The sequence below is a fragment of the Phyllobates terribilis genome, unplaced genomic scaffold, assembly GCF_046119375.1.
Source record: "Phyllobates terribilis strain yellow unplaced genomic scaffold, ASM4611937v1 Scaffold_9__5_contigs__length_417890890, whole genome shotgun sequence".
In the NCBI taxonomy this organism is placed as follows: Eukaryota; Metazoa; Chordata; class Amphibia; order Anura; family Dendrobatidae; genus Phyllobates; species Phyllobates terribilis.
In genome coordinates, this window is record NW_027362769.1 from 300,507,891 (window position 1) to 300,529,834 (window position 21,944).

Below are 21,944 nucleotides of genomic sequence, written 5' to 3' on the forward strand. Positions count from 1 at the left end.
TCCGTGTGTGCGCTGCTGATAGGCTGACAGATTGCACCTCCCCACTGCAAATGCGGGAACGAGAAAAAAAAATGGAGATCTTCATTGTTCCTGCAGAGATCCATCCCCTTCCCCTCCCCCCACCCCGCTGTACACTCAAACTGCGTATTAACATTAATTTTCATCATTACTGAGAAAAAATCCAGTTATGATTTTGGTGCACGAACAGTTATCGAACATAACCTCGAACAGCCGAATTTTTCTAAAATTGTTCGTGTTCGCCGAACGGCTCGAACACCGCCCAAAACAGCTCGAATTTGAGATTGGCGAACAGTTCGAGTAGAACAACGCTCATCTCTAAACAGGAGATCCTGAGTTCAAATCTCTGCAGTGCCTTCCTTTCATCTTCTCAGTATGAAGCTTTCTATCCTCATAGTGGGACAACATCAAATTGGCCTTTGCTAAGTCTCTGTGATAGTGCAATAGTGGGAGTAAGAATCTGCTATAAGTGCTAAAGAGGAAGAAAGATGGTCCTTTTCGAGAATGCTCTTCAAAAAATACTCGGTTTCTTAATTGCCATGACTGAGAGCGACATCTTATTCAATGCTTCTGCTGTGCGTGGAATGGAACTGAAGCTCAATGTTGTTTTGCTCAATTAACCACTTGAAATTATCGATTAGTGACTAAATCTTCCCTGGCTTTCCCATCCTCACCAGCTTGTGATGCTGTGGCTTAGTTGGTTAAAGCGCCTGTCTAGTAAACAAGAGATCTTGAGTTCAAATCTCAACAGTGCCTTCTTTTCATCTTCTCAGTATGAAGCTTTCTATCCTCATAGTGGGAAAACATCAAATTCGCCTTTGCTAAGTCTCTGTGATAGTGCAATAGAGGGAGTAAGAATCTGCTATAAGTGCTAAAGAGGAAGAAAGATGGAATCAAGCATGAAAAAAGTAAAACCAGTGGATTGTATTTTACTATTTTGAAATGCCTCCTCCTTACGTATCTGACTCTCTAAGCAAAGTTTGATAGCAGCCTTCTTGAATGGTAGAAGATTTAAGCTTTCATGTTTGAAGAATTCATTGCTTGGGCAGAAAATAAAACCTTGAGCTGGAAACTTAAAAGAATCAGAAAAGAAATAGGACAGATTGAATTCAAAGCCATGCATGCAACATCAAATTGGCCTTTGCTAAGTCTCTGTGATAGTGCAATAGTGGGAGTAAGAATCTGCTATAAGTGCTAAAGAGGAAGAAAGATGGAATCAAGCATGAAAAAAGTAAAACCAGTGGATTTTATTTTACTATTTTGAAATGCCTCCTCCTTACGTATCTGACTCTCTAAACAAAGTTTGATAGCAGCCTTCTTGAATGGTAGAAGATTTAAACTTTCATGTTTGAAGAATTCATTGCTTGGACAGAAAATAAAACCTTGAGCTGGAAACTTAAAAGAATCAGAAAAGAAATAGGACAGATTGAATTCAAAGCCATGCATGCAACATCAAATTGGCCTTTGCTAAGTTTCTGTGATAGTGCAATAGTGGGAGTAAGAATCTGCTATAAGTGCTAAAGAGGAAGAAAGATGGAATCAAGCATGAAAAAAGTAAAACCAGTGGATTTTATTTTAATATTTTGAAATGCCTCCTCCTTACGTATCTGACTCTCTAAGCAAAGTTTGATAGCATCCTTCTTGAATGGTAGAAGATATAATCTTTCATGTTTGAAGAATTCATTGCTTGGGCAGAAAATAAAACCTTGAGCTGGAAACTTAAAAGAATCAGAAAAGAAATAGGACAGATTGAATTCAAAGCCATGCATGCATAGCTCAATCTCTTAACTGCATTGTTAATGTACCATCTTAACTACGCAGCCAACTTGCCTGCATGAACATGTAGAAACCAGACGATAGAACTATAGCAGCTTTCTTGAAAGAGAAAAGAATCAACTTTCATGCTTGAAGTATACACCATTTTGCGTAAAATGAAAGCCAATCTTGTCAAAGTGAAAGAAGCAGATTATACCGATGAGGATGGGATTCGAACCCATGCATGCAGAGCACAATGGATTAGCAGTCCATCGCCTTAACCACTCGGCCCCCTCGTCTACATGACCAAGTTAAAATTAGGAGGTAAGATCTCATGAGGATTTTAAGCTGTCAGGGTGTTTTTGCTGAAGATTGTATAAAGGCTTTTGGCAGTGTGGCCTCATCTCATCTCCTAGAGTATCTATTGTCTAAAGTTAGATTAGGACAAACCTTATCAGAAATGAACCAGTGCAAAGGGTTTTAATAGCAACTTATCAATCATTCCTAATTGTTTCTACTTTTGGCACTGCAGTGGCATTCTTTCAATCTGTCTATTCTGTCTCATGACTGGGAAGCAAAACAAGTCCCAATTTCCAGCTGTGATAAAAGATGGATCATTTAATTATGGAACTTCAAATCCCAAGCCCTTGTTCTCGATACAGCTTCTGTTGTATTCTGCAAATTTGTCATGGTCCTTTTCGAGAATGCTCTTCAAAAAATACTCGGTTTCTTAATTGCCATAACTGAGAGCGACATCTTATTCAATGCTTCTGCTGTGCGTGGAATGGAACTGAAGCTCAATGTTGTTTTGCTCAATTAACCACTTGAAATGATCGATTAGTGACTAAATCTTCCCTGGCTTTCCCGTACTCACCAGCTTGTGGTGCTGTGGCTTAGTTGGTTAAAGCGCCTGTCTAGTAAACAGGAGATCCTGAGTTCAAATCTCAGCAGTGCCTTCTTTTCATCTTCTCAGTATGAAGCTTTCTATCCTCATAGTGGGACAACATCAAATTGGCCTTTGCTAAGTCTCTGTGATAGTGCAATAGTGGGAGTAAGAATCTGCTATAAGTGCTAAAGAGGAAGAAAGATGGAATCATGCATGAAAAAAGTAAAACCAGTGGATTTTATTTTACTATTTTGAAATGCCTCCTCCTTACGTATCTGACTCTCTAAGCAAAGTTTGATAGCAGCTTTCTTGAATGGTAGAAGATTTAAACTTTCATGTTTGAAGAATTCATTGCTTGGGCAGAAAATAAAACCTTGAGCTGTAAACTTAAAAGAATCAGAAAAGAAATAGGACAGATTGAATTCAAAGCCATGCATGCATAGCTCAATCTCTTAACTGCATTGTTAATGTATCATCTTAACTACGCAGCCAACTTGCCTGCATGAACATGTAAAAACCAGACGATAGTACTATAGCAGCTTTCTTGAAAGAGAAAAGAATCAACTTTCATGCTTGAAGTATACACCATTTTGCCTAAAAATGAAAGCCAATCTTGTCAAAGAGAAAGAAACAGATCATACCGACGAGGATGGGATTCGAACACATGCATGCAGAGCACAATGGATTAGCAGTCCATAGCCTTAACCACTCGGCCACCTCGTCTACATGACAAAGTTTAAATTAGGAGGTAAGATCTCATGAGGATTTTAAGCTGTCAGGGTGTTTTTGCTGAAGATTGTATAAAGGCTTTTGGCAGTGTGGCCTCATCTCATCTCCTAGAGTATCTATTGTCTAAAGTTAGATTAGGACAAACCTTATCAGAAATGAACCAGTGCAAAGGGTTTTAATAGCAACTTATCAATCATTCCTAATTGTTTCTACTTTTGGCACTGCAGTGGCATTCTTTCAATCTGTCTATTCTGTCTCATGACTGGGAAGCAAAACAAGTCCCAATTTCCAGCTGTGATAAAAGATGGATCATTTAATTATGGAACTTCAAATCCCAAGCCCTTGTTCTCGATACAGCTTCTGTCGTATTCTGCAAATTTGTCATGGTCCTTTTCGAGAATGCTCTTCAAAAAATACTCGGTTTCTTAATTGCCATGACTGAGAGCGGCTTCTTATTCAATGCTTCTGCTGTGCGTGGAATGGAACTGAAGCTCAATGTTGTTTTGCTCAATTAACCACTTGAAATTATCGATTAGTGACTAAATCTTCCCTGGCTTTCCCGTACTCACCAGCTTGTGGTGCTGTGGCTTAGTTGGTTAAAGCGCCTGTCTAGTAAACAGGAGATCCTGAGTTCAAATCTCAGCAGTGCCTTCTTTTCATCTTCTCAGTATGAAGCTTTCTATCCTGATAGTGGGACAACATGAAATTGGCCTTTGCTAAGTCTCTGTGATAGTGCAATAGTGGGAGTAAGAATCTGCTATAAGTGCTAAAGAGGAAGAAAGATGGAATCAAGCATGAAAAAAGTAAAACCAGTGGATTTTAATTTACTATTTTGAAATGCCTCCTTCTTACGTATCTGACTCTCTAAGCAAAGTTTGATAGCAGCCTTCTTGAATGGTAGAAGATTTAAACTTTCATGTTTGAAGAATTCATTGCTTGGGCAGAAAATAAAACCTTGAGCTGGAAACTTAAAAGAATCAGAAAAGAAATAGGACAGATTGAATTCAAAGCCATGCATGCATAGCTCAATCTCTTAACTGCATTGCTAATGTATCATCTTAACTACACAGCCAACTTGCCTGCATGATCATGTAGAAACCAGACGATAGGACTATAGCAGCTTTCTTGAAAGAGAAAAGAATCAACATTCATGCTTGAAGTATACACCATTTTGCCTAAAAATGAAAGCCAATCTTGTCAAAGGGAAAGAAGCAGATTATACCGACGAGGATGGGATTCGAACCCATGCATGCAGAGCACAATGGATTAGCAGTCCATCGCCTTAACCACTCGGCCACCTCGTCTACATGACCAAGTTTAAATTAGGAGGTAAGATCTCATGAGGATTTTAAGCTGTCAGGGTGTTTTTGCTGAAGATTGTATAAAGGCTTTTGGCAGTGTGGCCTCATCTCATCTCCTAGAGTATCTATTGTCTAAAGTTAGATTATGACAAACCATATCAGAAATGAACCAGTGCAAAGGGTTTTAATAGCAACTTATCAATCATTCCTAATTGTTTCTACTTTTGGCACTGCAGTGGCATTCTTTCAATCTGTCTATTCTGTCTCATGACTGGGAAGCAAAACAAGTCCCAATTTCCAGCTGTGATAAAAGATGGATCATTTAATCATGGAACTTCAAATCCCAAGCCCTTGTTCTCGATACAGCTTCTGTCGCATTCTGCAAATTTGTCATGGTCCTTTTCGAGAATGCTCTTCAAAAAATACTCGGTTTCTTAATTGCCATGACTGAGAGCGACATCTTATTCAATGCTTCTGCTGTGCGTGGAATGGAACTGAAGCTCAATGTTGTTTTGCTCAATTAACCACTTGAAATTATCGATTAGTGACTAAATCTTCCCTGGCTTTCCCGTGTTCACCAGCTTGTGGTGCTGTGGCTTAGTTGGTTAAAGCGCCTGTCTAGTAAACAGGAGATCCTGAGTTCAAATCTCAGCAGTGCCTTCTTTTCATCTTCTCAGTATGAAGCTTTCTATCCTCATAGTGGGACAACATCAAATTGGCCTTTGCTAAGTCTCTGTGATAGTGCAATAGTTGGAGTAAGAATCTGCTATAAGTGCTAAAGAGGAAGAAAGATGGAATCAAGCATGAAAAAAGTAAAACCAGTGGATTTTATTTTACTATTTTGAAATGCCTCCTCCTTACGTATCTGACTCTCTAAGCAAAGTTTGATAGCAGCCTTCTTGAATGGTAGAAGATTTAAACTTTCATGTTTGAAGAATTCATTGCTTGGGCAGAAAATAAAACCTTGAGCTGGAAACTTAAAAGAATCAGAAAAGAAATAGGACAGATTGAATTCAAAGCCATGCATGCATAGCTCAATCTCTTAACTGCATTGCTAATGTATCATCTTAACTACACAGCCAACTTGCCTGCATGATCATGTAGAAACCAGACGATAGGACTATAGCAGCTTTCTTGAAAGAGAAAAGAATCAACATTCATGCTTGAAGTATACACCATTTTGCCTAAAAATGAAAGCCAATCTTGTCAAAGGGAAAGAAGCAGATTATACCGACGAGGATGGGATTCGAACCCATGCATGCAGAGCACAATGGATTAGCAGTCCATCGCCTTAACCACTCGGCCACCTCGTCTACATGACCAAGTTTAAATTAGGAGGTAAGATCTCATGAGGATTTTAAGCTGTCAGGGTGTTTTTGCTGAAGATTGTATAAAGGCTTTTGGCAGTGTGGCCTCATCTCATCTCCTAGAGTATCTATTGTCTAAAGTTAGATTATGACAAACCATATCAGAAATGAACCAGTGCAAAGGGTAAGAGTAAGAATCTGCTGTAAGTGCTAAAGAGGAAGAAAGATGGAATCATGCATGAAAAAAGTAAAACCAGTGGATTTTATTTTACTATTTTGAAATGCCTCCTCCTTACGTATCTGACTCTCTAAGCAAAGTTTGATAGCAGCTTTCTTGAATGGTAGAAGATTTAAACTTTCATGTTTGAAGAATTCATTGCTTGGGCAGAAAATAAAACCTTGAGCTGTAAACTTAAAAGAATCAGAAAAGAAATAGGACAGATTGAATTCAAAGCCATGCATGCATAGCTCAATCTCTTAACTGCATTGTTAATGTATCATCTTAACTACGCAGCCAACTTGCCTGCATGAACATGTAAAAACCAGACGATAGTACTATAGCAGCTTTCTTGAAAGAGAAAAGAATCAACTTTCATTCTTGAAGTATACACCATTTTGCCTAAAAATGAAAGCCAATCTTGTCAAAGATAAAGAAGCAGATTATACCGACAAGGATGGGATTCGAACCCATGCATGCAGAGCACAATGGATTAGCAGTCCATAGCCTTAACCACTCGGCCACCTCGTCTACATGACAAAGTTTAAATTAGGAGGTAAGATCTCATGAGGATTTTAAGCTGTCAGGGTGTTTTTGCTGAAGATTGTATAAAGGCTTTTGGCAGTGTGGCCTCATCTCATCTCCTAGAGTATCTATTGTCTAAAGATAGATTAGGACAAACCTTATCAGAAATGAACCAGTGCAAAGGGTTTTAATAGCAACTTATCAATCATTCCTAATTGTTTCTACTTTTGGCACTGCAGTGGCATTCTTTCAATCTGTCTATTCTGTCTCATGACTGGGAAGCAAAACAAGTCCCAATTTCCAGCTGTGATAAAAGATGGATCATTTAATTATGGAACTTCAAATCCCAAGCCCTTGTTCTCGATACAGCTTCTGTTATATTCTGCAAATTTGTCATGGTCCTTTTCGAGAATGCTCTTCAAAAAATACTCGGTTTCTTAATTGCCATGACTGAGAGCGACATCTTATTCAATGCTTCTGCTGTGCGTGGAATGGAACTGAAGCTCAATGTTGTTTTGCTCAATTAACCACTTGAAATTATCGATTAGTGACTAAATCTTCCCTGGCTTTCCCGTGCTCACCAGCTTGTGGTGCTGTGGCTTAGTTGGTTAAAGTGCCTGTCTAGTAAACAGGAGATCCTGAGTTCAAATCTCAGCAGTGCCTTCTTTTCATCTTCTCAGTATGAAGCTTTCTATCCTCATAGTGGGACAACATCAAATTGGCCTTTGCTAAGTCTCTGTGATAGTGCAATAGTTGGAGTAAGAATCTGCTGTAAGTGCTAAAGAGGAAGAAAGATGGAATCAAGCATGAAAAAAGTAAAACCAGTGGATTTTATTTTACTATTTTGAAATGCCTCCTCCTTACGTATCTGACTCTCTAAGCAAAGTTTGATAGCAGCCTTCTTGAATGGTAGAAGATTTAAACTTTCATGTTTGAAGAATTCATTGCTTGGGCAGAAAATAAAACCTTGAGCTGGAAACTTAAAAGAATCAGAAAAGAAATAGGACAGATTGAATTCAAATCCATGCATGCATAGCTCAATCTCTTAACTGCATTGTTAATGTATCATCTTAACTACGCAGCCAACTTGCCTGCATGAACATGTAAAAACCAGACGATAATACTATAGCAGCTTTCTTGAAAGAGAAAAGAATCAACTTTCATGCTTGAAGTATACACCATTTTGCCTAAAAATAAAAGCCAATCTTGTCAAAGGGAAAGAAGCAGATTATACCAACGAGGATGGGATTCGAACCCATGCATGCAGAGCACAATGGATTAGCAGTCCATCACCTTAACCACTCGGCGACCTCGTCTTCATGACTAAGTTTAAATTAGGAGGTAAGATCTCATGAGGATTTTAAGCTGTCAGGGTGTTTTTGCTGAAGATTGTATAAAGGCTTTTGACAGTGTGGCCTCATCTCATCTCCTAGAGTATCTATTGTCTAAAGTTAGATTAGGACAAACCTTATCAGAAATGAACCAGTGCAAAGGGTTTTAATAGCAACTTATCAATCATTCCTAATTGTTTCTACTTTTGGCACTGCAGTGGCATTCTTTCAATCTGTCTATTCTGTCTCATGACTGGGAAGCAAAACAAGTCCCAATTTCCAGCTGTGATAAAAGATGGATCATTTAATTATGGAACTTCAAATCCGAAGCCCTTGTTCTCGATACAGCTTCTGTCGCATTCTGCAAATTTGTCATGGTCCTTTTCGAGAATGCTCTTCAAAAAATACTCGGTTTCTTAATTGCCATGACTGAGAGCGACATCTTATTCAATGCTTCTGCTGTGCGTGGAATGGAACTGAAGCTCAATGTTGTTTTGCTCAATTAACCACTTGAAATTATCGATTAGTGACTAAATCTTCCCTGGCTTTCCCGTGTTCACCAGCTTGTGGTGCTGTGGCTTAGTTGGTTAAAGCGCCTGTCTAGTAAACAGGAGATCCTGAGTTCAAATCTCAGCAGTGCCTTCTTTTCATCTTCTCAGTATGAAGCTTTCTATCCTCATAGTGGGACAACATCAAATTGGCCTTTGCTAAGTCTCTGTGATAGTGCAATAGTTGGAGTAAGAATCTGCTTTAAGTGCTAAAGAGGAAGAAAGATGGAATCAAGCATGAAAAAAGTAAAACCAGTGGATTTTTATTTTACTATTTTGAAATGCCTCCTCCTTACGTATCTGACTCTCTAAGCAAAGTTTGATAGCAGCCTTCTTGAATGGTAGAAGATTTAAACTTTCATGTTTGAAGAATTCATTGCTTGGGCAGAAAATAAAACCTTGAGCTGGAAACTTAAAAGAATCAGAAAAGAAATAGGACAGATTGAATTCAAAGCCATGCATGCATAGCTCAATCTCTTAACTGCATTGCTAATGTATCATCTTAACTACACAGCCAACTTGCCTGCATGATCATGTAGAAACCAGACGATAGGACTATAGCAGCTTTCTTGAAAGAGAAAAGAATCAACATTCATGCTTGAAGTATACACCATTTTGCCTAAAAATGAAAGCCAATCTTGTCAAAGGGAAAGAAGCAGATTATACCGACAAGGATGGGATTCGAACCCATGCATGCAGAGCACAATGGATTAGCAGTCCATCGCCTTAACCACTCGGCCAGCTCGTCTACATGACCAAGTTTAAATTAGGAGGTAAGATCTCATGAGGATTTTAAGCTGTCAGGGTGTTTTTGCTGAAGATTGTATAAAGGCTTTTGGCAGTGTGGCCTCATCTCATCTCCTAGAGTATCTATTGTCTAAAGTTAGATTATGACAAACCATATCAGAAATGAACCAGTGCAAAGGGTAAGAGTAAGAATCTGCTGTAAGTGCTAAAGAGGAAGAAAGATGGAATCATGCATGAAAAAAGTAAAACCAGTGGATTTTATTTTACTATTTTGAAATGCCTCCTCCTTACGTATCTGACTCTCTAAGCAAAGTTTGATAGCAGCTTTCTTGAATGGTAGAAGATTTAAACTTTCATGTTTGAAGAATTCATTGCTTGGGCAGAAAATAAAACCTTGAGCTGTAAACTTAAAAGAATCAGAAAAGAAATAGGACAGATTGAATTCAAAGCCATGCATGCATAGCTCAATCTCTTAACTGCATTGTTAATGTATCATCTTAACTACGCAGCCAACTTGCCTGCATGAACATGTAAAAACCAGACGATAGTACTATAGCAGCTTTCTTGAAAGAGAAAAGAATCAACTTTCATTCTTGAAGTATACACCATTTTGCCTAAAAATGAAAGCCAATCTTGTCAAAGATAAAGAAGCAGATTATACCGACAAGGATGGGATTCGAACCCATGCATGCAGAGCACAATGGATTAGCAGTCCATAGCCTTAACCACTCGGCCACCTCGTCTACATGACAAAGTTTAAATTAGGAGGTAAGATCTCATGAGGATTTTAAGCTGTCAGGGTGTTTTTGCTGAAGATTGTATAAAGGCTTTTGGCAGTGTGGCCTCATCTCATCTCCTAGAGTATCTATTGTCTAAAGATAGATTAGGACAAACCTTATCAGAAATGAACCAGTGCAAAGGGTTTTAATAGCAACTTATCAATCATTCCTAATTGTTTCTACTTTTGGCACTGCAGTGGCATTCTTTCAATCTGTCTATTCTGTCTCATGACTGGGAAGCAAAACAAGTCCCAATTTCCAGCTGTGATAAAAGATGGATCATTTAATTATGGAACTTCAAATCCCAAGCCCTTGTTCTCGATACAGCTTCTGTTATATTCTGCAAATTTGTCATGGTCCTTTTCGAGAATGCTCTTCAAAAAATACTCGGTTTCTTAATTGCCATGACTGAGAGCGACATCTTATTCAATGCTTCTGCTGTGCGTGGAATGGAACTGAAGCTCAATGTTGTTTTGCTCATTTAACCACTTGAAATTATCGATTAGTGACTAAATCTTCCCTGGCTTTCCCGTGCTCACCAGCTTGTGGTGCTGTGGCTTAGTTGGTTAAAGTGCCTGTCTAGTAAACAGGAGATCCTGAGTTCAAATCTCAGCAGTGCCTTCTTTTCATCTTCTCAGTATGAAGCTTTCTATCCTCATAGTGGGACAACATCAAATTGGCCTTTGCTAAGTCTCTGTGATAGTGCAATAGTTGGAGTAAGAATCTGCTGTAAGTGCTAAAGAGGAAGAAAGATGGAATCAAGCATGAAAAAAGTAAAACCAATGGATTTTATTTTACTATTTTGAAATGCCTCCTCCTTACGTATCTGACTCTCTAAGCAAAGTTTGATAGCAGCCTTCTTGAATGGTAGAAGATTTAAACTTTCATGTTTGAAGAATTCATTGCTTGGGCAGAAAATAAAACCTTGAGCTGGAAACTTAAAAGAATCAGAAAAGAAATAGGACAGATTGAATTCAAATCCATGCATGCATAGCTCAATCTCTTAACTGCATTGTTAATGTATCATCTTAACTACGCAGCCAACTTGCCTGCATGAACATGTAAAAACCAGACGATAATACTATAGCAGCTTTCTTGAAAGAGAAAAGAATCAACTTTCATGCTTGAAGTATACACCATTTTGCCTAAAAATAAAAGCCAATCTTGTCAAAGGGAAAGAAGCAGATTATACCAACGAGGATGGGATTCGAACCCATGCATGCAGAGCACAATGGATTAGCAGTCCATCACCTTAACCACTCGGCGACCTCGTCTTCATGACTAAGTTTAAATTAGGAGGTAAGATCTCATGAGGATTTTAAGCTGTCAGGGTGTTTTTGCTGAAGATTGTATAAAGGCTTTTGACAGTGTGGCCTCATCTCATCTCCTAGAGTATCTATTGTCTAAAGTTAGATTAGGACAAACCTTATCAGAAATGAACCAGTGCAAAGGGTTTTAATAGCAACTTATCAATCATTCCTAATTGTTTCTACTTTTGGCACTGCAGTGGCATTCTTTCAATCTGTCTATTCTGTCTCATGACTGGGAAGCAAAACAAGTCCCAATTTCCAGCTGTGATAAAAGATGGATCATTTAATTATGGAACTTCAAATCCGAAGCCCTTGTTCTCGATACAGCTTCTGTCGCATTCTGCAAATTTGTCATGGTCCTTTTCGAGAATGCTCTTCAAAAAATACTCGGTTTCTTAATTGCCATGACTGAGAGCGACATCTTATTCAATGCTTCTGCTGTGCGTGGAATGGAACTGAAGCTCAATGTTGTTTTGCTCAATTAACCACTTGAAATTATCGATTAGTGACTAAATCTTCCCTGGCTTTCCCGTGTTCACCAGCTTGTGGTGCTGTGGCTTAGTTGGTTAAAGCGCCTGTCTAGTAAACAGGAGATCCTGAGTTCAAATCTCAGCAGTGCCTTCTTTTCATCTTCTCAGTATGAAGCTTTCTATCCTCATAGTGGGACAACATCAAATTGGCCTTTGCTAAGTCTCTGTGATAGTGCAATAGTTGGAGTAAGAATCTGCTTTAAGTGCTAAAGAGGAAGAAAGATGGAATCAAGCATGAAAAAAGTAAAACCAGTGGATTTTATTTTACTATTTTGAAATGCCTCCTCCTTACGTATCTGACTCTCTAAGCAAAGTTTGATAGCAGCCTTCTTGAATGGTAGAAGATTTAAACTTTCATGTTTGAAGAATTCATTGCTTGGGCAGAAAATAAAACCTTGAGCTGGAAACTTAAAAGAATCAGAAAAGAAATAGGACAGATTGAATTCAAAGCCATGCATGCATAGCTCAATCTCTTAACTGCATTGCTAATGTATCATCTTAACTACACAGCCAACTTGCCTGCATGATCATGTAGAAACCAGACGATAGGACTATAGCAGCTTTCTTGAAAGAGAAAAGAATCAACATTCATGCTTGGAGTATACACCATTTTGCCTAAAAATGAAAGCCAATCTTGTCAAAGGGAAAGAAGCAGATTATACCGACAAGGATGGGATTCGAACCCATGCATGCAGAGCACAATGGATTAGCAGTCCATCGCCTTAACCACTCGGCCAGCTCGTCTACATGACCAAGTTTAAATTAGGAGGTAAGATCTCATGAGGATTTTAAGCTGTCAGGGTGTTTTTGCTGAAGATTGTATAAAGGCTTTTGGCAGTGTGGCCTCATCTCATCTCCTAGAGTATCTATTGTCTAAAGTTAGATTATGACAAACCATATCAGAAATGAACCAGTGCAAAGGGTTTTAATAGCAACTTATCAATCATTCCTAATTGTTTCTACTTTTGGCACTGCAGTGGCATTCTTTCAATCTGTCTATTCTGTCTCATGACTGGGAAGCAAAACAAGTCCCAATTTCCAGCTGTGATAAAAGATGGATCATTTAATCATGGAACTTCAAATCCCAAGCCCTTGTTCTCGATACAGCTTCTGTCGCATTCTGCAAATTTGTCATGGTCCTTTTCGAGAATGCTCTTCAAAAAATACTCGGTTTCTTAATTGCCATGACTGAGAGCGACATCTTATTCAATGCTTCTGCTGTGCGTGGAATGGAACTGAAGCTCAATGTTGTTTTGCTCAATTAACCACTTGAAATTATCGATTAGTGACTAAATCTTCCCTGGCTTTCCCGTGTTCACCAGCTTGTGGTGCTGTGGCTTAGTTGGTTAAAGCGCCTGTCTAGTAAACAGGAGATCCTGAGTTCAAATCTCAGCAGTGCCTTCTTTTCATCTTCTCAGTATGAAGCTTTCTATCCTCATAGTGGGACAACATCAAATTGGCCTTTGCTAAGTCTCTGTGATAGTGCAATAGTTGGAGTAAGAATCTGCTATAAGTGCTAAAGAGGAAGAAAGATGGAATCATGCATGAAAAAAGTAAAACCAGTGGATTTTATTTTACTATTTTGAAATGCCTCCTCCTTACGTATCTGACTCTCTAAGCAAAGTTTGATAGCAGCTTTCTTGAATGGTAGAAGATTTAAACTTTCATGTTTGAAGAATTCATTGCTTGGGCAGAAAATAAAACCTTGAGCTGTAAACTTAAAAGAATCAGAAAAGAAATAGAACAGATTGAATTCAAAGCCATGCATGCATAGCTCAATCTCTTAACTGCATTGTTAATGTATCATCTTAACTACGCAGCCAACTTGCCTGCATGAACATGTAAAAACCAGACGATAGTACTATAGCAGCTTTCTTGAAAGAGAAAAGAATCAACTTTCATTCTTGAAGTATACACCATTTTGCCTAAAAATGAAAGCCAATCTTGTCAAACATAAAGAAGCAGATTATACCGACAAAGATGGGATTCGAACCCATGCATGCAGAGCACAATGGATTAGCAGTCCATAGCCTTAACCACTCGGCCACCTCGTCTACATGACAAACTTTAAATTAGGAGGTAAGATCTCATGAGGATTTTAAGCTGTCAGGGTGTTTTTGCTGAAGATTGTATAAAGGCTTTTGGCAGTGTGGCCTCATCTCATCTCCTAGAGTATCTATTGTCTAAAGATAGATTAGGACAAACCTTATCAGAAATGAACCAGTGCAAAGGGTTTTAATAGCAACTTATCAATCATTCCTAATTGTTTCTACTTTTGGCACTGCAGTGGCATTCTTTCAATCTGTCTATTCTGTCTCATGACTGGGAAGCAAAACAAGTCCCAATTTCCAGCTGTGATAAAAGATGGATCATTTAATTATGGAACTTCAAATCCCAAGCCCTTGTTCTCGATACAGCTTCTGTTGTATTCTGCAAATTTGTCATGGTCCTTTTCGAGAATGCTCTTCAAAAAATACTCGGTTTCTTAATTGCCATGACTGAGAGCGACATCTTATTCAATGCTTCTGCTGTGCGTGGAATGGAACTGAAGCTCAATGTTGTTTTGCTCAATTAACCACTTGAAATTATCGATTAGTGACTAAATCTTCCCTGGCTTTCCGGTGCTCACCAGCTTGTGGTGCTGTGGCTTGGTTGGTTAAAGTGCCTGTCTAGTAAACAGGAGATCCTGAGTTCAAATCTCAGCAGTGCCTTCTTTTCATCTTCTCAGTATGAAGCTTTCTATCCTCATAGTGGGACAACATCAAATTGGCCTTTGCTAAGTCTCTGTGATAGTGCAATAGTTGGAGTAAGAATCTGCTGTAAGTGCTAAAGAGGAAGAAAGATGGAATCAAGCATGAAAAAAGTAAAACCAGTGGATTTTATTTTACTATTTTGAAATGCCTCCTCCTTACGTATCTGACTCTCTAAGCAAAGTTTGATAGCAGCCTTCTTGAATGGTAGAAGATTTAAACTTTCATGTTTGAAGAATTCATTGCTCGGGCAGAAAATAAAACCTTGAGCTGGAAACTTAAAAGAATCATAAAAGAAATAGGACAGATTGAATTCAAATCCATGCATGCATAGCTCAATCTCTTCACTGCATTGTTAATGTATCATCTTAACTACGCAGCCAACTTGCCTGCATGAACATGTAAAAACCAGACGATAATACTATAGCAGCTTTCTTGAAAGAGAAAAGAATCAACTTTCATGCTTGAAGTATACACCATTTTGCCTAAAAATAAAAGCCAATCTTGTCAAAGGGAAAGAAGCAGATTATACCAACGAGGATGGGATTCGAACCCATGCATGCAGAGCACAATGGATTAGCAGTTCATCACCTTAACCACTCGGCGACCTCATCTTCATGACCAAGTTTAAATTAGGAGGTAAGATCTCATGAGGATTTTAAGCTGTCAGGGTGTTTTTGCTGAAGATTGTATAAAGGCTTTTGACAGTGTGGCCTCATCTCATCTCCTAGAGTATCTATTGTCTAAAGTTAGATTAGGACAAACCTTATCAGAAATGAACCAGTGCAAAGGGTTTTAATAGCAACTTATCAATCATTCCTAATTGTTTCTACTTTTGGCACTGCAGTGGCATTCTTTCAATCTGTCTATTCTGTCTCATGACTGGGAAGCAAAACAAGTCCCAATTTCCAGCTGTGATAAAAGATGGATCATTTAATTATGGAACTTCAAATCCCAAGCCCTTGTTCTCGATACAGCTTCTGTCGCATTCTGCAAATTTGTCATGGTCCTTTTCGAGAATGCTCTTCAAAAAATACTCGGTTTCTTAATTGCCATGACTGAGAGCGACATCTTATTCAATGCTTCTGCTGTGCGTGGAATGGAACTGAAGCTCAATGTTGTTTTGCTCAATTAACCACTTGAAATTATCGATTAGTGACTAAATCTTCCCTGGCTTTCCCGTGTTCACCAGCTTGTGGTGCTGTGGCTTAGTTGGTTAAAGTGCCTGTCTAGTAAACAGGAGATCCTGAGTTCAAATCTCAGCAGTGCCTTCTTTTCATCTTCTCAGTATGAAGCTTTCTATCCTCATAGTGGGACAACATCAAATTGGCCTTTGCTAAGTCTCTGTGATAGTGCAATAGTTGGAGTAAGAATCTGCTATAAGTGCTAAAGAGGAAGAAAGATGGAATCAAGCATGAAAAAAGTAAAACCAGTGGATTTTATTTTACTATTTTGAAATGCCTCCTCCTTACGTATCTGACTCTCTAAGCAAAGTTTGATAGCAGCCTTCTTGAATGGTAGAAGATTTAAACTTTCATGTTTGAAGAATTCATTGCTTGGGCAGAAAATAAAACCTTGAGCTGGAAACTTAAAAGAATCAGAAAAGAAATAGGACAGATTGAATTCAAAGCCATGCATGCATAGCTCAATCTCTTAACTGCATTGCTAATGTATCATCTTAACTACACAGCCAACTTGCCTGCATGATCATGTAGAAACCAGACGATAGGACTATAGCAGCTTTCTTGAAAGAGAAAAGAATCAACATTCATGCTTGAAGTATACACCATTTTGCCTAAAAATAAAAGCCAATCTTGTCAAAGGGAAAGAAGCAGATTATACCGACGAGGATGGGATTCGAACCCATGCATGCAGAGCACAATGGATTAGCAGTCCATCGCCTTAACCACTCGGCCACCTCGTCTACATGACCAAGTATAAATTAGGAGGTAAGATCTCATGAGGATTTTAAGCTGTCAGGGTGTTTTTGCTGAAGATTGTATAAAGGCTTTTGGCAGTGTGGCCTCATCTCATCTCCTAGAGTATCTATTGTCTAAAGTTAGATTATGACAAACCATATCAGAAATGAACCAGTGCAAAGGGTTTTAATAGCAACTTATCAATCATTCCTAATTGTTTCTACTTTTGGCACTGCAGTGGCATTCTTTCAATCTGTCTATTCTGTCTCATGACTGGGAAGCAAAACAAGTCCCAATTTCCAGCTGTGATAAAAGATGGATCATTTAATCATGGAACTTCAAATCCCAAGCCCTTGTTCTCGATACAGCTTCTGTCGCATTCTGCAAATTTGTCATGGTCCTTTTCGAGAATGCTCTTCAAAAAATACTCGGTTTCTTAATTGCCATGACTGAGAGCGACATCTTATTCAATGCTTCTGCTGTGCGTGGAATGGAACTGAAGCTCAATGTTGTTTTGCTCAATTAACCACTTGAAATTATCAATTAGTGACTAAATCTTCCCTGGCTTTCCCGTCCTCTCCAGCTTGTGGTGCTGTGGCTTAGTTGGTTAAAGCGCTTGTCTAGTAAACAGGAGATCCTGAGTTCAAATCTCAGCAGTGCCTTCTTTTCATCTTCTCAGTATGAAGCTTTCTATCCTCACAGTGGGACAACATCAAATTGGCCTTTGCTAAGTCTCTGTGATAGTGCAATAGTGGGAGTAAGAATCTGCTATAAGTGCTAAAGAGGAAGAAAGATGGAATCAAGCATGAAAAAAGTAAAACCAGTGGATTTTATTTTACTATTTTGAAATGCCTCCTCCTTACGTATCTGACTCTCTAAGCAAAGTTTGATAGCAGCCTTCTTGAATGGTAGAAGATTTAAACTTCCATGTTTGAAGAATTCATTGCTTGGGCAGAAAATAAAACCTTGAGCTGGAAACTTAAAAGAATCAGAAAAGAAATAGGACAGATTGAATTCAAAGCCATGCATGCAACATCAAATTGGCCTTTGCTAAGTCTCTGTGATAGTGCAATAGTGGGAGTAAGAATCTGCTATAAGTGCTAAAGAGGAAGAAAGATGGAATCAAGCATGAAAAAAGTAAAACCAGTGGATTTTATTTTACTATTTTGAAATGCCTCCTCCTTACGTATCTGACTCTCTAAGCAAAGTTTGATAGCAGCCTTCTTGAATAGTAGAAGATTTAAACTTTCATGTTTGAAGAATTCATTGCTTGGGCAGAAAATAAAACCTTGAGCTGGAAACTTAAAAGAATCAGAAAAGAAATAGGACAGATTGAATTCAAAGCCATGCATGCATAGCTCAATCTCTTAACTGCATTGTTAATGTATCATCTTAACTACGCAGCCAACCTGCCTGCATGAACATGTAGAAACCAGACGATAGTACTATAGCAGCTTTCTTGAAAGAGAAAAGAATCAACTTTCATTCTTGAAGTATACACCATTTTGCCTAAAAATGAAAGCCAATCTTGTCAAAGATAAAGAAGCAGATTATACCGACAAGGATGGGATTCGAACCCATGCATGCAGAGCACAATGGATTAGCAGTCCATAGCCTTAACCACTCGGCCACCTCGTCTACAAGACCAAGTTTAAATTAGGAGGTAAGATCTCATGAGGATTTTAAGCTGTCAGGGTGTTTTTGCTGAAGATTGTATAAAGGCTTTTGGCAGTGTGGCCTCATCTCATCTCCTAGAGTATCTATTGTCTAAAGATAGATTAGGACAAACCTTATCAGAAATAAACCAGTGCAAAGGGTTTTAATAGCAACTTATCAATCATTCCTAATTGTTTCTACTTTTGGCACTGCAGTGGCATTCTTTCAATCTGTCTATTCTGTCTCATGACTGGGAAGCAAAACAAGTCCCAATTTCCAGCTGTGATAAAAGATGGATCATTTAATTATGGAACTTCAAATCCCAAGCCCTTGTTCTCGATACAGCTTCTGTTGTATTCTGCAAATTTGTCATGGTCCTTTTCGAGAATGCTCTTCAAAAAATACTCGGTTTCTTAATTGCCATGACTGAGAGCGACATCTTATTCAATGCTTCTGCTGTGCGTGGAATGGAACTGAAGCTCAATGTTGTTTTGCTCAATTAACCACTTGAAATTATCCATTAGTGACTAAATCTTCCCAGGCTTTCCCGTGCTCACCAGCTTGTGGTGCTGTGGCTTAGTTGGTTAAAGTGCTTGTCTAGTAAACAGGAGATGCTGAGTTCAAATCTCAGCAGTGCCTTCTTTTCATCTTCTCAGTATGAAGCTTTCTATCCTCATAGTGGGACAACATCAAATTGGCCTTTGCTAAGTCTCTGTGATAGTGCAATAGTTGGAGTAAGAATCTGCTGTAAGTGCTAAAGAGGAAGAAAGATGGAATCAAGCATGAAAAAAGTAAAACCAGTGGATTTTATTTTACTATTTTGAAATGCCTCCTCCTTACGTATCTGACTCTCTAAGCAAAGTTTGATAGCAGCCTTCTTGAATGGTAGAAGATTTAAACTTTCATGTTTGAAGAATTCATTGCTTGGGCAGAAAATAAAACCTTGAGCTGGAAACTTAAAAGAATCATAAAAGAAATAGGACAGATTGAATTCAAATCCATGCATGCATAGCTCAATCTCTTAACTGCATTGTTAATGTATCATCTTAACTACGCAGCCAACTTGCCTGCATGAACATGTAAAAACCAGACGATAGTACTATAGCAGCTTTCTTGAAAGAGAAAAGAATCAACTTTCATGCTTGAAGTATACACCATTTTGCCTAAAATGAAAGCCATTCTTGTCAAATGGAAAGAAGCAGATTATACCGACGAGGATGGGACTCGAACCCATGCATGCAGAGCACAATGGATTAGCAGTCCATCACCTTAACCACTCGGCCACCTCGTCTACATGACCAAGTCTAAATTAGGAGGTAAGATCTCATGAGGATTTTAAGCTGTCAGGGTGTTTTTGCTGAAGATTGTATAAAGGCTTTTGGCAGTGTGGCCTCATCTCATCTCCTAGAGTATCTATTGTCTAAAGTTAGATTAGGACAAACTTTATCAGAAATGAACCAGTGCAAAGGGTTTTAATAGCAACTTATCAATCATTCCTAATTGTTTCTACTTTTGGCACTGCAGCGGCATTCTTTCAATCTGTCTATTCTGTCTCATGACTGGGAAGCAAAACAAGTCCCAATTTCCAGCTGTGATAAAAGATGGATCATTTAATTATGGAACTTCAAATCCCAAGCCCTTGTTCTCGATACAGCTTCTGTCGCATTCTGCAAATTTGTCATGGTCCTTTTCGAGAATGCTCTTCAAAAAATACTCGGTTTCTTAATTGCCATGACTGAGAGCGACATCTTATTCAATGCTTCTGCTGTGCGTGGAATGGAACTGAAGCTCAATGTTGTTTTGCTCAATTAACCACTTGAAATTATCGATTAGTGACTAAATCTTCCCTGGCTTTCCCGTCCTCATCAGCTTGTGGTGCTGTGGCTTAGTTGGTTAAAGCGCCTGTCTAGTAAACAGGAGATCCTGAGTTCAAATCTCAGCAGTGCCTTCTTTTCATCTTCTCAGTATGAAGCTTTCTATCCTCATAGTGGGACAACATCAAATTGGCCTTTGCTAAGTCTCTGTGATAGTGCAATAGTGGGAGTAAGAATCTGCTATAAGTGCTGAAGAGGAAGAAAGATGGAATAAAGCATGAAAAAAGTAAAACCAGTGGATTTTATTTTACTATTTTGAAATGCCTCCTCCTTACGTATCTGACTCTCTAAGCAAAGTTTGATAGCAGCCTTCTTGAATGGTAGAAGATTTAAACTTTCATGTTTGAAGAATTCATTGCTTGGGCAGAAAATAAAACCTTGAGCTGGAAACTTAAAAGAATCAGAAAAGAAATAGGACAGATTGAATTCAAATCCATGCATGCATAGCTCAATCTCTTAACTGCATTGTTAATGTATCATCTTAACTACGCAGCCAACTTGCCTGCATGAACATGTAAAAACCAGATGATAATACTATAGCAGCTTTCTTGAAAGAGAAAAGAATCAACTTTCATGCTTGAAGTATACACCATTTTGCCTAAAAATGAAAGCCAATCTTGTCAAAGGGAAAGAAGCAGATTATACTAACGAGGATGGGATTCGAACCCATGCATGCAGAGCACAATGGATTAGCAGTCCATCACCTTAACCACTCGGCCACCTCGTCTACATGACCAAGTTTAAATTAGGAGGTAAGATCTCATGAGGATTTTAAGCTGTCAGGGTGTTTTTGCTGAAGATTGTATAAAGGCTTTTGACAGTGTGGCCTCATCTCATCTCCTAGAGTATCTATTGTCTAAAGTTAGATTAGGACAAACCTTATCAGAAATGAACCAGTGCAAAGGGTTTTAATAGCAACTTATCAATCATTCCTAATTGTTTCTACTTTTGGCACTGCAGTGGCATTCTTTCAATCTGTCTATTCTGTCTCATGACTGGGAAGCAAAACAAGTCCCAATTTCCAGCTGTGATAAAAGATGGATCATTTAGTTATGGAACTTCAAATCCCAAGCCCTTGTTCTCGATACAGCTTCTGTCGCATTCTGCAAATTTGTCATGGTCCTTTTCGAGAATGCTCTTCAAAAAATACTCGGTTTCTTAATTGCCATGACTGAGAGCGACATCTAATTCAATGCTTCTGCTGTGCGTGGAATGGAACTGAAGCTCAATGTTGTTTTGCTCAATTAACCACTTGAAATTACGATTAGTGACAAAATTTTCCCTGGCTTTCCCGTCCTCACTAGCTTGTGGTGCTGTGGCTTAGTTGGTTAAAGTGCCTGTCTAGTAAACAGGAGATCCTGAGTTCAAATCTCAGCAGTGCCTTCTTTTCATCTTCTCAGTATGAAGCTTTCCATCCTTATAGTGGGACAACATCAAATTGGCCTTTGCTAAGTCTCTGTGATAGTGCAATAGTGGGAGTAAGAATCTGCTATAAGTGCTAAAGAGGAAGAAATATGGAATCAAGCATGAAAAAAGTAAAACCAGTGGATTTTATTTTACTATTTTGAAATGCCTCCTCCTTACGTATCTGACTCTCTAAGCAAAGTTTGATAGCAGCCTTCTTGAATGGAAGAAGATATAATCTTTCATGTTTGAAGAATTCATTGCTTGGGCAGAAAATAAAACCTTGAGCTGGAAACTTAAAAGAATCAGAAAAGAAATAGGACAGATTGAATTCAAATCCATGCATGCATAGCTCAAT

The 21,944-nt window shown here is 38.6% G+C and overlaps 29 non-coding genes across 29 annotated transcripts; 14 read left to right on the plus strand and 15 right to left on the minus strand.

The window, feature by feature from the left end:
- Positions 1 to 1,990: 1,990 nt before the first annotated feature.
- Positions 1,991 to 2,072, minus strand: TRNAS-GCU (transfer RNA serine (anticodon GCU)). The gene has a single exon. It is a non-coding gene; the product is annotated as a tRNA-Ser (tRNA).
- Positions 2,073 to 2,655: 583 nt separating this feature from the next.
- On the plus strand, positions 2,656 to 2,729 carry TRNAT-AGU (transfer RNA threonine (anticodon AGU)). Its single transcript has one exon. It is a non-coding gene; the product is annotated as a tRNA-Thr (tRNA).
- Positions 2,730 to 3,300: 571 nt separating this feature from the next.
- On the minus strand, positions 3,301 to 3,382 carry TRNAS-GCU (transfer RNA serine (anticodon GCU)). Its single transcript has one exon. It is a non-coding gene; the product is annotated as a tRNA-Ser (tRNA).
- A 583-nt stretch (positions 3,383 to 3,965) lies between these two features.
- On the plus strand, positions 3,966 to 4,039 carry TRNAT-AGU (transfer RNA threonine (anticodon AGU)). The gene has a single exon. It is a non-coding gene; the product is annotated as a tRNA-Thr (tRNA).
- A 571-nt stretch (positions 4,040 to 4,610) lies between these two features.
- Positions 4,611 to 4,692, minus strand: TRNAS-GCU (transfer RNA serine (anticodon GCU)). The gene has a single exon. It is a non-coding gene; the product is annotated as a tRNA-Ser (tRNA).
- Positions 4,693 to 5,275: 583 nt separating this feature from the next.
- On the plus strand, positions 5,276 to 5,349 carry TRNAT-AGU (transfer RNA threonine (anticodon AGU)). The gene has a single exon. It is a non-coding gene; the product is annotated as a tRNA-Thr (tRNA).
- Positions 5,350 to 5,920: 571 nt separating this feature from the next.
- Positions 5,921 to 6,002, minus strand: TRNAS-GCU (transfer RNA serine (anticodon GCU)). Its single transcript has one exon. It is a non-coding gene; the product is annotated as a tRNA-Ser (tRNA).
- Positions 6,003 to 6,662: 660 nt separating this feature from the next.
- TRNAS-GCU (transfer RNA serine (anticodon GCU)) lies at positions 6,663 to 6,744 on the minus strand. Its single transcript has one exon. It is a non-coding gene; the product is annotated as a tRNA-Ser (tRNA).
- Positions 6,745 to 7,327: 583 nt separating this feature from the next.
- On the plus strand, positions 7,328 to 7,401 carry TRNAT-AGU (transfer RNA threonine (anticodon AGU)). The gene has a single exon. It is a non-coding gene; the product is annotated as a tRNA-Thr (tRNA).
- A 571-nt stretch (positions 7,402 to 7,972) lies between these two features.
- TRNAS-GCU (transfer RNA serine (anticodon GCU)) lies at positions 7,973 to 8,054 on the minus strand. Its single transcript has one exon. It is a non-coding gene; the product is annotated as a tRNA-Ser (tRNA).
- A 583-nt stretch (positions 8,055 to 8,637) lies between these two features.
- Positions 8,638 to 8,711, plus strand: TRNAT-AGU (transfer RNA threonine (anticodon AGU)). The gene has a single exon. It is a non-coding gene; the product is annotated as a tRNA-Thr (tRNA).
- Positions 8,712 to 9,283: 572 nt separating this feature from the next.
- Positions 9,284 to 9,365, minus strand: TRNAS-GCU (transfer RNA serine (anticodon GCU)). Its single transcript has one exon. It is a non-coding gene; the product is annotated as a tRNA-Ser (tRNA).
- A 660-nt stretch (positions 9,366 to 10,025) lies between these two features.
- On the minus strand, positions 10,026 to 10,107 carry TRNAS-GCU (transfer RNA serine (anticodon GCU)). Its single transcript has one exon. It is a non-coding gene; the product is annotated as a tRNA-Ser (tRNA).
- Positions 10,108 to 10,690: 583 nt separating this feature from the next.
- On the plus strand, positions 10,691 to 10,764 carry TRNAT-AGU (transfer RNA threonine (anticodon AGU)). Its single transcript has one exon. It is a non-coding gene; the product is annotated as a tRNA-Thr (tRNA).
- Positions 10,765 to 11,335: 571 nt separating this feature from the next.
- TRNAS-GCU (transfer RNA serine (anticodon GCU)) lies at positions 11,336 to 11,417 on the minus strand. Its single transcript has one exon. It is a non-coding gene; the product is annotated as a tRNA-Ser (tRNA).
- Positions 11,418 to 12,000: 583 nt separating this feature from the next.
- Positions 12,001 to 12,074, plus strand: TRNAT-AGU (transfer RNA threonine (anticodon AGU)). The gene has a single exon. It is a non-coding gene; the product is annotated as a tRNA-Thr (tRNA).
- A 571-nt stretch (positions 12,075 to 12,645) lies between these two features.
- On the minus strand, positions 12,646 to 12,727 carry TRNAS-GCU (transfer RNA serine (anticodon GCU)). The gene has a single exon. It is a non-coding gene; the product is annotated as a tRNA-Ser (tRNA).
- Positions 12,728 to 13,310: 583 nt separating this feature from the next.
- TRNAT-AGU (transfer RNA threonine (anticodon AGU)) lies at positions 13,311 to 13,384 on the plus strand. The gene has a single exon. It is a non-coding gene; the product is annotated as a tRNA-Thr (tRNA).
- A 571-nt stretch (positions 13,385 to 13,955) lies between these two features.
- Positions 13,956 to 14,037, minus strand: TRNAS-GCU (transfer RNA serine (anticodon GCU)). Its single transcript has one exon. It is a non-coding gene; the product is annotated as a tRNA-Ser (tRNA).
- Positions 14,038 to 14,620: 583 nt separating this feature from the next.
- Positions 14,621 to 14,694, plus strand: TRNAT-AGU (transfer RNA threonine (anticodon AGU)). Its single transcript has one exon. It is a non-coding gene; the product is annotated as a tRNA-Thr (tRNA).
- Positions 14,695 to 15,930: 1,236 nt separating this feature from the next.
- On the plus strand, positions 15,931 to 16,004 carry TRNAT-AGU (transfer RNA threonine (anticodon AGU)). The gene has a single exon. It is a non-coding gene; the product is annotated as a tRNA-Thr (tRNA).
- A 571-nt stretch (positions 16,005 to 16,575) lies between these two features.
- TRNAS-GCU (transfer RNA serine (anticodon GCU)) lies at positions 16,576 to 16,657 on the minus strand. Its single transcript has one exon. It is a non-coding gene; the product is annotated as a tRNA-Ser (tRNA).
- Positions 16,658 to 17,240: 583 nt separating this feature from the next.
- TRNAT-AGU (transfer RNA threonine (anticodon AGU)) lies at positions 17,241 to 17,314 on the plus strand. Its single transcript has one exon. It is a non-coding gene; the product is annotated as a tRNA-Thr (tRNA).
- An 894-nt stretch (positions 17,315 to 18,208) lies between these two features.
- On the minus strand, positions 18,209 to 18,290 carry TRNAS-GCU (transfer RNA serine (anticodon GCU)). Its single transcript has one exon. It is a non-coding gene; the product is annotated as a tRNA-Ser (tRNA).
- Positions 18,291 to 18,873: 583 nt separating this feature from the next.
- On the plus strand, positions 18,874 to 18,947 carry TRNAT-AGU (transfer RNA threonine (anticodon AGU)). The gene has a single exon. It is a non-coding gene; the product is annotated as a tRNA-Thr (tRNA).
- A 570-nt stretch (positions 18,948 to 19,517) lies between these two features.
- On the minus strand, positions 19,518 to 19,599 carry TRNAS-GCU (transfer RNA serine (anticodon GCU)). Its single transcript has one exon. It is a non-coding gene; the product is annotated as a tRNA-Ser (tRNA).
- Positions 19,600 to 20,182: 583 nt separating this feature from the next.
- On the plus strand, positions 20,183 to 20,256 carry TRNAT-AGU (transfer RNA threonine (anticodon AGU)). Its single transcript has one exon. It is a non-coding gene; the product is annotated as a tRNA-Thr (tRNA).
- Positions 20,257 to 20,827: 571 nt separating this feature from the next.
- On the minus strand, positions 20,828 to 20,909 carry TRNAS-GCU (transfer RNA serine (anticodon GCU)). Its single transcript has one exon. It is a non-coding gene; the product is annotated as a tRNA-Ser (tRNA).
- Positions 20,910 to 21,491: 582 nt separating this feature from the next.
- TRNAT-AGU (transfer RNA threonine (anticodon AGU)) lies at positions 21,492 to 21,565 on the plus strand. The gene has a single exon. It is a non-coding gene; the product is annotated as a tRNA-Thr (tRNA).
- Positions 21,566 to 21,944: the final 379 nt, after the last annotated feature.